Source organism: Pieris brassicae, chromosome 4 (genome assembly GCF_905147105.1).
Source record: "Pieris brassicae chromosome 4, ilPieBrab1.1, whole genome shotgun sequence".
Taxonomy (NCBI): Eukaryota; Metazoa; Arthropoda; class Insecta; order Lepidoptera; family Pieridae; genus Pieris; species Pieris brassicae.
The window spans coordinates 7,988,648-8,003,097 of record NC_059668.1 but is presented as its reverse complement, the minus strand read 5'-3'; the positions used below and the strand labels follow the sequence as shown (position 1 = coordinate 8,003,097).

Below are 14,450 nucleotides of genomic sequence, written 5' to 3'. Positions count from 1 at the left end.
AATCAACGTCCAATACTATAAGAGTGCATCATCAAGGAAACTTATAAAACCTCAAAGGTCGGACTTATTCTGAATAAAATTTTCTGTGGACAAAGGCGGAACAGAAAAGCGATGAAAGGAAAGAGCTTCACAGGCCAATCATAGTATCAAAGACTTGCATTCGTCTGTCTGCTTTAGCTATCCATTGTTGTGACAAAAGTCGTGTTGCACTATTAATTTTTCATGACGTTACGAGCTACGCAGACCAGATGTCGACTGAGGTCAACATTATGCATCAACAACGGATATAAAAATATATCGTTCGGTTGAAAGATACATCATTTCTCAAAGAATTACATTTACTTAGCAAGAAAATTTAGAGTAGGTTGGTTATGTACATCGTAAAATTATTTGAAAATAAGCTATATAAAATAAAAATATTAATTTCTAACAATGTGTACAATATTTTTACAAAAGTGCAGGTAGGTCGCAAAAATGTTACAACAGGCTTTGTTGGACTAATGAATTGTAATAATTTCTTAGACGAACGTTCACAGATATAAATAAATGATAGAATGGCCTTTTTGATGTTTTGTAAATATATTTTTACTCCGAATTGTTTGCTATATATTGCAAAAATTCACATTACAATTTTAGATTAATTGGTAGATAAAATCAGCCGAATGCATACAGATTACTATTTATTTAAGCTGTCCATTGTTGAATCTTGAAAGAGAGACAAACTTAGATGGCCATAGTTGGTATTTATTTAAAGTATTTTTTTTAATTTAAACTAGCTGACCAGGCAAACGTCGTTTTGCCATGTTACATATTATTCATAGGAATCAAAACAAACAAAAAATTTACTAAAAAATAAACTTTGGGGTGGAAATCCCTTATTACTTAGGAATTTGAAAAATAAATCGTAGCCGATTATCAGACTTACTAAATATGCATAAAAAATTCATAAGAATCGGTCTAGCCGCTTCGGAGGAGTATGGGAACGAACATTGCGACTAGAGACTTTTATATAATATTTTTTATAAAATATTTCTGCTCTGGACACTACCAACAAAAACATTGCATACATTCAATTTAAATTGAATGACAGGATGTAATAAGAATTACACAATTTAATTACATTGATTCGGCATTCATAGATTCAATTATTTGATTAATAAAATATAGTATTCATAAATCTATTTATATACAGTTATCGTATCATCGGCAATTAATTTATATTTGACATTAATTAATTAATTTTGAAATCATAAACGAAACATATTTAAATAATAAATAACATACTTTTAATTATTTTATGAAATATTTTGACGTAAAATTGTTTGGTCCTTGCAGGCTTTCTCTTGTCTGAATTATTACAAGGTTTGTTTACACAAGGTATATTTACACACTCTCCAAGGATGACAATTAGAGAAATAGGCACGAATCCTAATGGTCATAAAATGTTGGGTTACCACAGCTTATCACGATATTAACACATACTACGAACTAGCATTTTGAAATACGCGTAAATTGTGTAATAAAGAATTCAGTCTCGCCACATATATTATTATGTATCCCTCGTAAATATCGCAATATCCGTTCAGAAAATCCATAAAATTAAGCTGCTGAAAATGACATGTCAAAGGCAGAGGGTGTTAGCGGTTAAGTTCACACTGAGATCAATTTAATCGTAATAAAAAAGATATAAATATCACTAAATTGTAACGGCAGAAAAATTGTTGTTATAAAAGAATTAGTAAGACAATTTTATCTACTTTAATCAATTTTTAATCTTTATTAACAGTTGATTAAAGTACATGACTTTTCATGTCCTATTGCAATTTATTACCGTGTTTTATATTATTCAGTATTCTATAGTATAGTATATAAACTTAAATAATATAATATATATTCTATTATTTTGTGAGCAATGTTGGCCTAGTGGCTTCAGCGTGCGGCTCACATCCCTAAGATCTTGGGTTCGATCCCCGGCCGTGCACCAATGGACTATCTATGTGTATTTAACATTTGCTCGAACGGTGAAGGAAAACATCGTGAGGTATCCGGCTTGCCTTTGGCCAAAATGTCGACGGCGAGTGTCAGGCACAGGAGGCTGATCACCTACTTGCCTATTAATTGCAAAGAAGTGTTAACAAATAAATGAATAAAAAACACTACAAGTGCACTAAACGGTCGTCGTTAAAAAGGTGAAAGAATGCCACTTCATGTCTCCTTCAATCTTCATCACACATGGTCTTTTTCAAACGGCTAAATAGCCGTATAAATAATAAATAATTTATTTTAGCCTGCCCAGTGTATTCATAACTTTACAGTCGGCTGCGTCAGCGTGACGCCGGCCGGTCATTGTCGTACCATATAACGTCAAAATTGCATCCGAGCGAGTAGCGACCTCAACGTCCCCTAATCTTTTCAAAGATAAAGATTTCGGTCTGAAATCTTGTTACTAAAATCCAGATTACAGGATAAGGGAACGGATATTATAGATTGCCGGTTATAATATAGTAATTTTTTCCTAGAAGTGTATTCAATTTGCGATTCCTAAAACGATTTTAAACGGATCGGATTCCAAGATCTATTAAAAACAATTAATAGCTATTGGAATATAATATCTTGAAGAAAATTGTCGTAGAGTATGACTTCCGTATGTTAAAATATTTGAAACCATTGAAAGCGTCTTAGAAAGTTTGTTATTGAGATCATTGGTATGTTTTCCGCGACTGTCTACGAAGACTAATGATTTAAACCATATTGTTCCCATGTACTAAGAAATTCTTCATTATACCGACCTACTTTCTTTAGAAAATATGCCGTCGTCATTACGTGTCTTGTTAAGTAAATAAGGGCCTACGAATTCGCATTTAAGTGTTTTTAGTAACAGAAATTGTTTGACCAATATGGAGTTTTCAACTAGAATAAAAAGTTGTTTGAATAAAATCCAGCTAAGATCTGGAATATAAATTGATGACTTGCCTTACAAGCTTCAAAAAAATTGCATTTACGGTTGGAATAGTAATAATAAGTATTATAAAAGTAGTAACATAGTTACTGCCATCATTTTTAACTGAGTTTAAAAAATTAAAGAGCTTATCAATTTCTTTTGTTCATGTTTCATCATTTTTTTATATTTATTAAAACCTGCACAGCAAACCTGCTTAGCTGTGAGTATCCTGAGTACATTCAGAACTTCAGGACCATCTATATATGTGTGTCATTTTCTTGTATACTATCAGCCGTTTGCGTCTTTTACATGTCATCAACGCTTGTTTCTAAAACTTGTATTCAATGTTTTTTATCAAGGAACACGTGTTAAATGCACTCAAAGAAATCCATTCGTATACAACCGCTATTCGAATCAACGAAATCAAAGTCGAGACGCACACTTTAACCACTAGACCAACATCTCTAAATCACAAATCACAATTCGTTCCCATACCCGAAACGGCTCTACCGATGTTTATGAATTTTTTAAAGCATAGTCTGAGAATCGGCTACTATCTCTCTTTCAAACCCCTAAGTGATAAGGGGGTGCCCACCCCAAAAAATTTTTTTTAATTTCTTTAGACATTTTTTTTTGGTTTTATTTTTTTTATGATACAGCATACAAAAATAGATACGACGCTTAATTGTCACCCCTCTACGATTAACGTCTATTTTTTACTATATTATATAGGTTATTTTTATTGAACTTAAAAAAATGTTTCCTGGAAATAATATACATGGCAAAACGACGTTGGCCGGGTCAGCTAGTACTATATAGTACTGTGTAAAATATATTAGAGATGAATGAATAGCTAGAAACTGATCATTTGTATATTAAGTATATTTGGACGTATTTTATTTAGTCATAAAAATACATACACTATCCTTACAGAACTAGGCCAATACGATTCACAATATCGCTACTGTGACCTCACTGTGTGAACATATAAAGATGTCGATAGTGTCGGAGGCAGCTTTCAGTAAGCGCAACGCTTATCGTTGTTTAGCTTGATTACAATATGCTGACACGATGTCATTTAGTTTATAGATGTACAATAATCACACGTTATGTGCGGCATTAATATGTAGCAAGGTAACATAAGCTAGCGCAGTGAGCAAGACTGTCAATAATTTTGATCTTAGATAGCTAACTAATTAAGCACACGCTATATATAAACGCAAACGTTCCAGCTTCATTATGAGAATCGATCCTAAGCCAATTATCCAACTTGACATAGTACAAGGTAGCGACAGTGCATCGAGATGGGAGCCCGTCCTGATTAGAGCATGTTCTTGAATCAATTAAACGCCGTGTTTACCAAATAATTAATTAGCCTTGGTTAAAACACATCAGAACTTTTGGATGGTGCACTATGGGAGCTTGTGTATAATACTGTAAGTAATTTTGTAGACTTAGGGTAAAGCAAGTCGGGTAGAAAGTACACTAAGTCATGTATTTCATACTATATTTATACTTTGGTGTTTATTAATTCGAGCAATAGTACACCCTAATTGTTTTGGTCGACATAAAAATATAATTGAATCTACAGTGACAAATTTCCATTTGAAATCATTTTAATTTTTATTGTCAGTAAACATAGTTACTGCCACATTCATAAAAAAGACTGCTGGAGCACACTAACATAGGCTCCACCATCACGTGAATGTCGAGGCTATTCAACTCCTTGACACCACAGGCCTAGTGAGAAGATTGAAAAGGACAAAACCATTTGAACTAGTAAATTAGTGTACTTTACTATTAAGCGCTAAACAGTGAATGAAAAAAAATTGAACATAAGAACAGAGTGTCTTTCCTTAAATAGAGAATATAAGAAGCGTTATTGGACACTTACTTATGATAACAAACCGTTTTGGTAAATTAGGTTAGACTTAAATTACTTATTAGTCATAAGTTAGGCTAGATCGTAATGTTCCTTGATATTGTAGTAAAGACACATGTATATAAAAAAAGTAAACATAGTTGTCATACATTTCGTAGGGATCATATAATCATCAATCATCCACAAATTAAATACGGAACAGAAACAGTGACCCTAAAATAGTGCATGTATTTGTTAACGTAAGCACACGGAGTGATGCCTCAAAGCACAGCTAGACATCCTGAACAAAAGCACCTTAATGAGGAAATCGTGTACAAGCAACTGTTCCGGTGGGAATTGAATTTACTGATAGGGTGAAAGTAACTGCCGATTGACAAAGCCATCGTCCACAATGACACTCTGAGAATCAAAAGTTATTACACTTTTCGCATCATTACTTTCGAGAAATTCACCAAGAAATTTCATTGTTTAGACTTTATGGAAAAGTCATTATGAATCGATAGGCTCTTAGAAAGTTTCGGGGAGATTCCCGCTCTTTGTAATCATATCTGTTGGGTAATATTGTTACTTTGTTCATATACATAAGATCGGATATTGTTTTGGGATTAAGTTTCATAAGCAAAGTCTAGGTATTGTTATAGAATTTATTGTTTAATTACTTGTTATATAAGTTGAAACAATTTTATAAATGTGTTTAAGTGTAAAACTATCTCAAAAAAGGCTATTATTGACACATGTCGAAATTTGCGTTTGATACTTGCCGATTTCCTCAAGATGCCTTCACCGTAAGTACGTGTTAATTACACACGTAGAAAGAGAATTCCATCGGTGCATCGCTGGTTCAAATCTCGGAGTTAAGAGTCAGACGCTTAAGCCGGTAGGAGAACATAGCTCACTCACATTGAAAACCTTGATCACATTTAGTCTAAGTAGGTCTAAGCCCTACCAGTAGGATTAACTTTTGGTTTCAGACGTGATAACATTACCAATTCATATACAATAAATGAGCAAGAATTGCGCATAAAGACAAAACCCATTAGTGCACATTAAGGGTTCAAACGCACGACCATAGGTTTAAGAATGTCCTAGTTTCATAGCATAAAATCTAAAACCAACACGTTTCGTACGTTCAATAACAACTGGTGACTTACGAGTTCACTATCCTTATGAAGTACGTATCCATATCTCGCATACTAATGGTATATTAAAATTGGCAGAGATTCTATTTCACGACCCCATCGTAATGGTTCAATAAAATAGATAAGGAATAAAAATGGAAGCTGGAATCCCCAAGTAAGAAGTTAAATTGGAAAGTCTTGAACATGTTACGCCGCTTGGGAATCATTCTAATTGTTTCCACATTCGTGACACGCACAATTCACACGACTTTGGTATTACTTTAACCTATCTTGCGTTTGAGTTATGTAACAATGAATTACCGGCTAACCTCGATCCAGTATTTACTTGACAGACTTACTAATTACTTAAAATGTTCGTATGTAATGTTTGTGTTTCACAGATCTGTGGTTATTTCTGAATCGATATATAAATTTTGTGGGTTTAAACTTGACCAACCGTTTGTCCTATACATTTGCAGCGTAACGAAAGCGTAGTTCTTATCGTAATAAGTTGAACTAATATCTAGAGTAAGAAAAACTCCTCTGATAAACAGTTAATGCGTTAGAAACTGCAGAGAGACTACATCTGTACAAAAAGTGAGAATGTAAACTTAAAGTCCTGTATTATTTATTGGAAACAGTTGTTAGTCGATTATTACTAAACGCCGAATTGCGTGAAACCTCGATATTCCGTTCTCAATTCACAGCGTGCATTCTAAATTATAAGTATGTGTTAAACGCGATAATCGATTTCTCGCCTGATAACGATAATGTATCGAGTGAGGCGGTTAGTAGCAAACAGACAACGGACAAGTTGCCTACGTGAGCCGAATGTTGCTGAGTCGATCCATTTCAATTACGTATACGATCAATAGCCAAATTCTAAGATGCTGAAGGTAACGAACTTTGACGTATGTGATGTGAATTCTTCGATCTATCGACTCGCATTTGTGAGCCGTTATTCTGGTGTTTGTATTCTATTCATTTGAGTTTAAGCTATACAATGAAGCGTCAATCTAACTTGTGTTCGAACTGAAACAATTGTCGTTAAAATGGGAAACGCTAATGGTAATACACTTTTTGGGATCGCGCAAAGCGACAGTCATTTGTTTTGTGTTTCATGTGAATTAATTACTTGAAAGAAAAATTCCAATTAGGCCAAATGGTCCCAAAATAATTGCAATCTTTTGCTATGTCGTATAATACAATGCGTATACGTACGTCTCCATCAGCAACTAATTAATATTCTGATAATAATAACCGCAAACATATTTGACCCCTATCAACTAAAGTCAATGTAAACATCACCAAAGTTAATTTTCATTCGAAGATAACACTAAAACAATTTGCCTATTTAAATAAAGCTCTCGATTCGATGTCAAACAAAGCCCGTTCATAATTAATCGAGATCGATTCACATTCAGTTGCGTTGCATTAAATTTCTCATCAATTCGGGTGCATAGAACCTCGGCGTAATTGCAAAGAGCTGTGTCAGCTAAGATTTACCAATTAAGAGAATCGGCAGCGGAACGTTCGCCCGCCCGACGCGCACTCAGCTCGGTGCAACCGACCTCAACGGAGGCACACACTGCAATTTCTTTTTAACACAATTCCTTATATCGGTAGAAGAGGGTTGCATTTCAAGGCCTTTTGAAACCTGTATTGCAAATCAAGAAGGACTTTATTAAATCAATTAATAATATTAAAATAAAAAAATATACGTGTGTAGTGTGTTTAGTCATTAAGCTTCCTTAAATACTGCGTTACTTTATATATACGCATAAAGAAAACATTGTAAGGAAACCCGTATGCTTTATACCCTTGGGCGTGTATCAGAGGGCTGATTATGTACATCATGATAACGGATACAGAAATCTGAGGCCCAGAAATAAATGGTTAACACCACTAGTATTTTAGGTGGGCATTTATTTATTACGTCGATTGAAAAAATGTATTCATTTTAATATGGATAAAGGAGCGGGTGAAATTTGAAAGTGAACGATATGAAGAAGAAAAGCTTTAACAGAACGAGTTGGAGCCAGATTCAGCTAATACAAACATTATTTAGATACAACAGGGATCCGGGAACGTTTGCATAACAATGAGAAAGGGAAACGTTTCTTTTTAAAACTCATCATTGTTACAGTTTTGCAATAGAGAACAAAGAAATGTTTCAAAGCTAGTGAAATTAAATGGAACAAATGACTTGACAGTGCTATTAACTCTATCGTTCAATATTCAAGTTTATAGTATATAACTTATATAAAGAAGCCTTTTTATTAAAATTTACGCAATATGTATATTTATTTTTAAATAAAAGCCCCGATGTTTATGATGTGTTAAACGCGGACAGACCATAAATCCATCATAGATCCATAAATTTCTTTCACCCATCACTACTTACTTAACTCAAATCAAAGATATATAGATAAATTGAAAAGAAAACTAAAGAATAAAATTTGTGCTTTCCTGACCTATCGCAATACAGCGATGAAATGCTGCCAGCATTGAAAAAATACTGCCAGTGTTGTTTTTTAAATGTATTTTAGTGGTTTATTTATATTTTTTATATTTCTGTAAAATTAGAGACACGTTAGCTGTGGTCTGTAGTTCTACTTACAGTTCAGTATTAGCATGGTGTTCTATGACCTAAAGCCTATCTCGGATTTTTCAAATTTAATTATATAAATTAATTTAAAAAAATGAAAAGTACTAACTGGCAATAGTCGTAAAAAGTATTTAGTCTTATTAAGCAAAGATACCAAATTTTAAGATTTAACTTTTTTGTAGATATTAGAGTCTTCTTAATAATAATAGAATTGTTGTAGGTTTTTATTCGTACTTTCATCTTTATAATATTATACGGATATAATTTTGGTTGATCCAAATTAAATCAAACTTTTCGCTATTAATTACCCAGAACCAATAGTTGCTATTTAGGATTCAGTGTGTCCAAAACCAATAAACTGTCCGGACTTAATAACGGACAATAATACCTAGTGAACACAGCTTGCCCTACAATATCGCCTTAATTGAATGTCCATTGTTTTCTTTATGCTGTAAACGACCCGTTATTATGAAATTTTAGGACGAAACCTTATTGAAGCGTAATTCTGTGTAAGTATGTTTAAGCTGGGTTCAATGAAATAGGTTAATATTACACTGCGTGTTTACCGTTAGCTTAGGTATGATTGACACTATTTTTGTTTTTAAATAAAAAACCAACTAAAAACCATACAATTGTTATTTAACTTTTTTGTTATGTGATGTGCCAGATTTAGATAGTACAATAATAATTAAAAATTGATATATAGAAAATTGAAACAAATTTAAAAAGTTTAGTCCTTGTGGCAGTATGCCTTTAAAGCTGGCAGCATTTCCTCACAGTATTGTGATACTTATATTTTATTGAACGTTAAACATAGACATATAAAAATTAATAATATAAGACAAAAAGTTACATGTGGCCGCTGCCGGGCCTGGAATCGAAGTCAAAAAACTCTCAAAAAATCGATCACATTTTTAAGATTTATATTTTTTTAAATATAAGTCAAGTGAGTAGGTTCAAAGTGAATAAAATAAACTATTGTGTACATACGCCTAAGTAAGCAGGAAGCCAATTCAAAGTTTATTAATAGTTACTATGCCTTGTGGTTTTCTCGAGTTATATAGCTGTTGATCAGTTCTTGGTATAGTCCAAGAGCAAACTTTATGGAATAGTTTCAACCAAGCTCGAAAGCCATTTAATACGTTATTGCGATTTCTGCTTATGTGTAGGAATTGAAAGTTATCTTAGATATTTAACGTAGTATTTATTTTATAAAACGAAGATATGCGTAGGAGAGGACGTGCTGAACAATTTACTGTTTATACGATACATTATTCAACGATTCGATTTGATTGAACCGAATGTACTTTTCGTATCGCTGGATAGCGAAAAGGACAAATTTGTCAATTCTATACATACAAGTAGCGACACGTCTTTCTTCAGTATGTTACAAAAAATCATGAGCTTTTAGCACGCAGAGGTAACTTGGAAAAGCTTGTGGTGACCGGTAGAGTGAAAGGCACGACGCCGATCTTTTAATCGCTGAACCGACCAAGTTAAGGTCCTAACAGACCTTAGTATTGCACAGGCGTTGCTTGCTGAAGACGGGGGAATGGACAAAGATATGCAACACCAATAATGACGAAAGTAAAAAAGAGATTTCTTACTCGCAGAAGTGTTGAGCATTTTTTGTAGAACCAGACAAGCCATGGTTACTAACACCGTCAAAAGACCAGCTTTAAAAAGTATCAAATAATAGTAATAATCCGTTCTACGCCCTTGATTTGAGAAACGGTAGTAAATGTAAAATTAGAATCGTTTTATGTACATTTCTGTTTTTGACATTCATAAGTCATTATGTTACCTATATGAATAAATGATTTGAATTTTTATCTGTTAAATTCAAATTATTGTTGGCATTCTAGCGAATAAAGAAAAAAATAACTTAAAAAGTGGATTAGTTCCAAAGCAACCGTGGTTCTTTAGCAAAGTGATTTTATTTACCGTATAAAGTGACCGCACAAATCCTACTTTTTATTAAGCCTGAATTCTCGTTTGCAAATACATTTCCGAGAATCTAATTTCTTTCAAGGGTAAAATGCACAAGGGTTGAATAGACCAAACATTCAGAGTCGTTTTATTAAACGACTGCCCGTACTATGGACTACATTGTTTGAAGGCTGGAATTAAATTCTTTATAAATTTGAATAAAACATTTTGTTGGACAATTCTTTGTTTATATATGTTTCTAATACTGTACGGTAATGGACGTTTACGTTTGTCTTATCATTTAAACCCATAAGTCTTTTCATTACAGCGTAAATACAGTTTATAGGAGACGAATGATAACTTAGGAGAAAATGCTTATTGCTACTCGACAGTTATTATTTCACTCATCGTCATGGTGATCGAGTTACGTCAAGTCCCATTCAAACAATTATTGTTAAAGAAACTTCCCAGCTCTGTGCGGGAGTTATGAACATACAAAAAGACACGCATTTAAACCGTCTCCAGAGTTTTCAGCATAATCAAAAGAATTTTCGCTGTATAGTCGTAATATGGATTTGTCTTTTTTGTTTATAATTAAAAAGGGTACGGCCCCTAAAATATATATGTGTAGTCATAGCCAGCGAGTGATGCGTTACATTGCTGGTGCATTGCTAAATTGAATTTTTGCCAACGTTAAATGGTCTATATAACACTATGACGTAACGGCAGAATAGTAAAGAGGCATGGCGTGGTAATTAGGCGAGCTAATGGATTTGATTCCCGACAAAATAATAATTGTCTCTGATTGATTGGTTACAGATTAGCTATAAATTTGAGACATACTTTTCCAAAACGCGAATCAATCTTAGAAAATGGGTTTAATAAATAATTAATTACTGCTTAAATCACGAAAACAATTTTTTTAAATTTGTTTTCGAAGTTTTACTTCTTTTGGCAGGTTAGGGAAAAATGATGATAAAAATCTCACGCCTAGTATTGAACGCCAAGTAACCACCATTCTAGACATATGAAAACGCTCACCAAGTTCAATAAAACAGTGGCACCCTATCCACTAGTGGCTGGTACATTTGATTTGTTTTATTCGCATCGTATTTCCTGCTCCCCATTGGCATGAATCAAACCGAACGGACTCATTTATTTCATTGGAACTAGAAAGACCACTCGATACACTACGTTCAGTACGAACGGCAAATGATAATAGGGCGGGCGGATATTCAATTAATGATTAGATGTTTATTTATCGGTTGTGTGCATATTTTCGAGCAGTGTTGGCCTTGTGGGTTCAGCGTGTGATCATCACAGATCGTAGGTTTGATTGGCAGTACACCAATGGACTTTCTATGAGCGATTCGTTAGGACGGTGAATGAAAACATCGTAAGGAAACCAGCTTGCCTTAGACCCAAAAAGGTTGTAGTTCCACTGGTTTTTGGGTATACTTTAAATGTACGTCAAAAATGTATTGGAACTTGACATTTAGGAATAACAATCAAGTCTCGTCAATCTTATAATTCATGAATCTCACTGAAGTCTATCTCAAGCGAGACTTAGTTAAAAGTATCTAAAGCTATTAAAACTAAAGATATAAATTTAGTTTAACGGATCAAATATTCCAAGGCTGGTTGATTTTTAAGAATATGGGGGATATACTAAACCCGGATATAGTTAAAGATTGAGGATGAATGGAGTAGTATAGGCACCGCATGCCGCAAATTCAGTCTTCTACAATTTATTTAACAAACATTCCACTCTTCGGGTGCTGAATAACAACGCACTTAGCCCATTGTTGGTGTTATCTCGCTTCTGCAGCGCATCAGATGTCTGCGTGTGGATTACTTTTTCCTAACAATGCGAAAGCGGTGCGAGTCCCTGGTGCGTCGGCTTCGACCAGCTCCAACAAGATTTTGGAAATAACAGCCAATGGGTTGGATTAACTCTATGCAATACTGTGAGATCTCTGAATGTTGCTGAAGAAAGTAGTTTTCTTTACTTATTCTAGTAACGTAAGCTACGTTATTGTTACGAACACCTTAATTAAGCTTAGATTAAAAGGACTGTATCGTCTGACAATAATATTATTACTAAACAATCATATTTAATCTGCTGGAGCCCACGAACATAGGCGCCACCATTACGTGAATGTCGAGGCTATTCAACTCCTTGACACCAAGGGCCTAGTGAGAAGACTGAAAAGAACAAAACCATTAGAACTAATGAATTAGTGATAGTGCACGTTAGTATTAAGTGCTAAACAGTGACAAAATAGATCACAAGAACAGAGTGAGTTCGTGGGGATCGTCGACTTCTAAATAATTCCGATATAAATACTAAATTCAAATTACCAATTGTTTATTTCTACATAAATTTCCATTTAAATTAGTATAATTATCGAAATCTACCCCAAGCAGAAGAGACCGCGATCATCTTCATTTTCACATTTAATAACCCTCCCGGTACTATCTTACTTAATTAATTTAATTAACGGCTTTCAAGCAATCCAATATACTAATTAGCTTGAAGATACTATCTCTATCAAGGAGGAAACTTAATGAAAACGCAAATAAAATGTGCCTGTATTAAGTGGAGCAACTCGCGAAGGCTTTGCTTGAAATTATGTTATACGGAAAAATCTCAATAATAAGCTCAGTTTGATTTCAGGCAGGTAACAATATTTATACAATAAAACAAATGAATAAAAACAGATGAAAAGTTTATTTTGTGTAATGTACGCGTAAAATGCCAGAACAGCTTTATTTCAAATTTTCCATAAATGTTGTATACTTTACATCCTTTATAGTATCATTATAATGTAATAATATCAAAGTCTAATTAGTTCAAAACCGTTACGATGTTTATTTGGTTTACTTGTAGACTCCTCTCTACTTGATATTACTTAAATAATATATTTATTAAATTATGTTATTTCGTATAATTGATGTGTCAATATTTATAATATCATATTTTCTTGAATTTTTAAGTTATATATGAATATAAATTGTTATACAATGTTTGTACTCAGATGCATGAAAAAAAGCTTTTTGTTTTTGTAACTGTAAACTAACAAAATTTAGGTGAAAGAAACAATTAACATTTCAAAATTGAATTGTAATCCTTCACTGGGTGGCAATTACGAATCCTCGAAAAGCAATGTTCTCCGTCCATGTTATTCGCAACATTTTCGTCGAATATCAATTTTTTTCAACACCACAACTCGAATCTCATTTTTTTCGGTTCACTGCACTAATTGATCCGAACAAAAATATACTATTAAAGTTCTAGTCAAAAGTAGCGATCTTAAAGCAGTTTTATTGTAATTACTCTAACATTTGCAATGCAAACAGCATTTGAACGTTTAGTTTCATTGGCTGTCCGTCTAAATATTGTACCAAACTCTCCCGTTTGCTAAAAACCAACCGAGCGGAATAGTTTCGGAGTGCGAAATAACAGGAAATGAATTTGGGTCCTGTTTTCAAATCCGTAGTTTTGGACCTCTATAACGACTGATTTTTTCCCAAATTAATTAAAAGCTCCGATGCTTGTGCGAACGTGCTTAAAATACTTCCTAACTGTAGATTTTAACTTTTATTTTCGGTCTTAAATTAAAAACTAAACTTTCGGTCTGACTGAAGTTTTACAGTTAACTTATTCATTAATTACACAGACCCTACAGACCGTATTTGAATCATGCTAAATTAAGGTTTGGGCTTTTGATTTCATTTTAGATATTTAAAATACTTACTTATATTTCCTTAGCAATTTCACTTCTTGACATAATCAAGATTGAGAATTACCTGTAACAAATAATATTGTTTTTAGTTTTGTTAATAGGTTACATTACATAGGGTAAAGAGCAAATAGATTCTTACATTTGTATCATTGATGTTTTAGGCAAATAAGCCTTTCATATAATCCTCACGTGCCATCCGAATTGATTACTGCGCCGGGAATAGAAC

At 33.5% G+C, this 14,450-nt stretch overlaps 1 protein-coding gene across 3 annotated transcripts in view; it reads right to left on the bottom strand.

The window, feature by feature from the left end:
• Positions 1–14,450, bottom strand: part of LOC123708259 (brain-specific angiogenesis inhibitor 1-associated protein 2) — a 141,736-nt gene that overhangs the window by 67,435 nt on the left and 59,851 nt on the right. For all 3 annotated transcript variants that reach the window (XM_045658886.1, XM_045658885.1, XM_045658883.1), the window contains exon 2: positions 14,237–14,288. The gene's annotated coding sequence lies outside the window, so the exon portion shown is untranslated. The remainder of the gene's footprint in view (positions 1–14,236; positions 14,289–14,450) is intronic.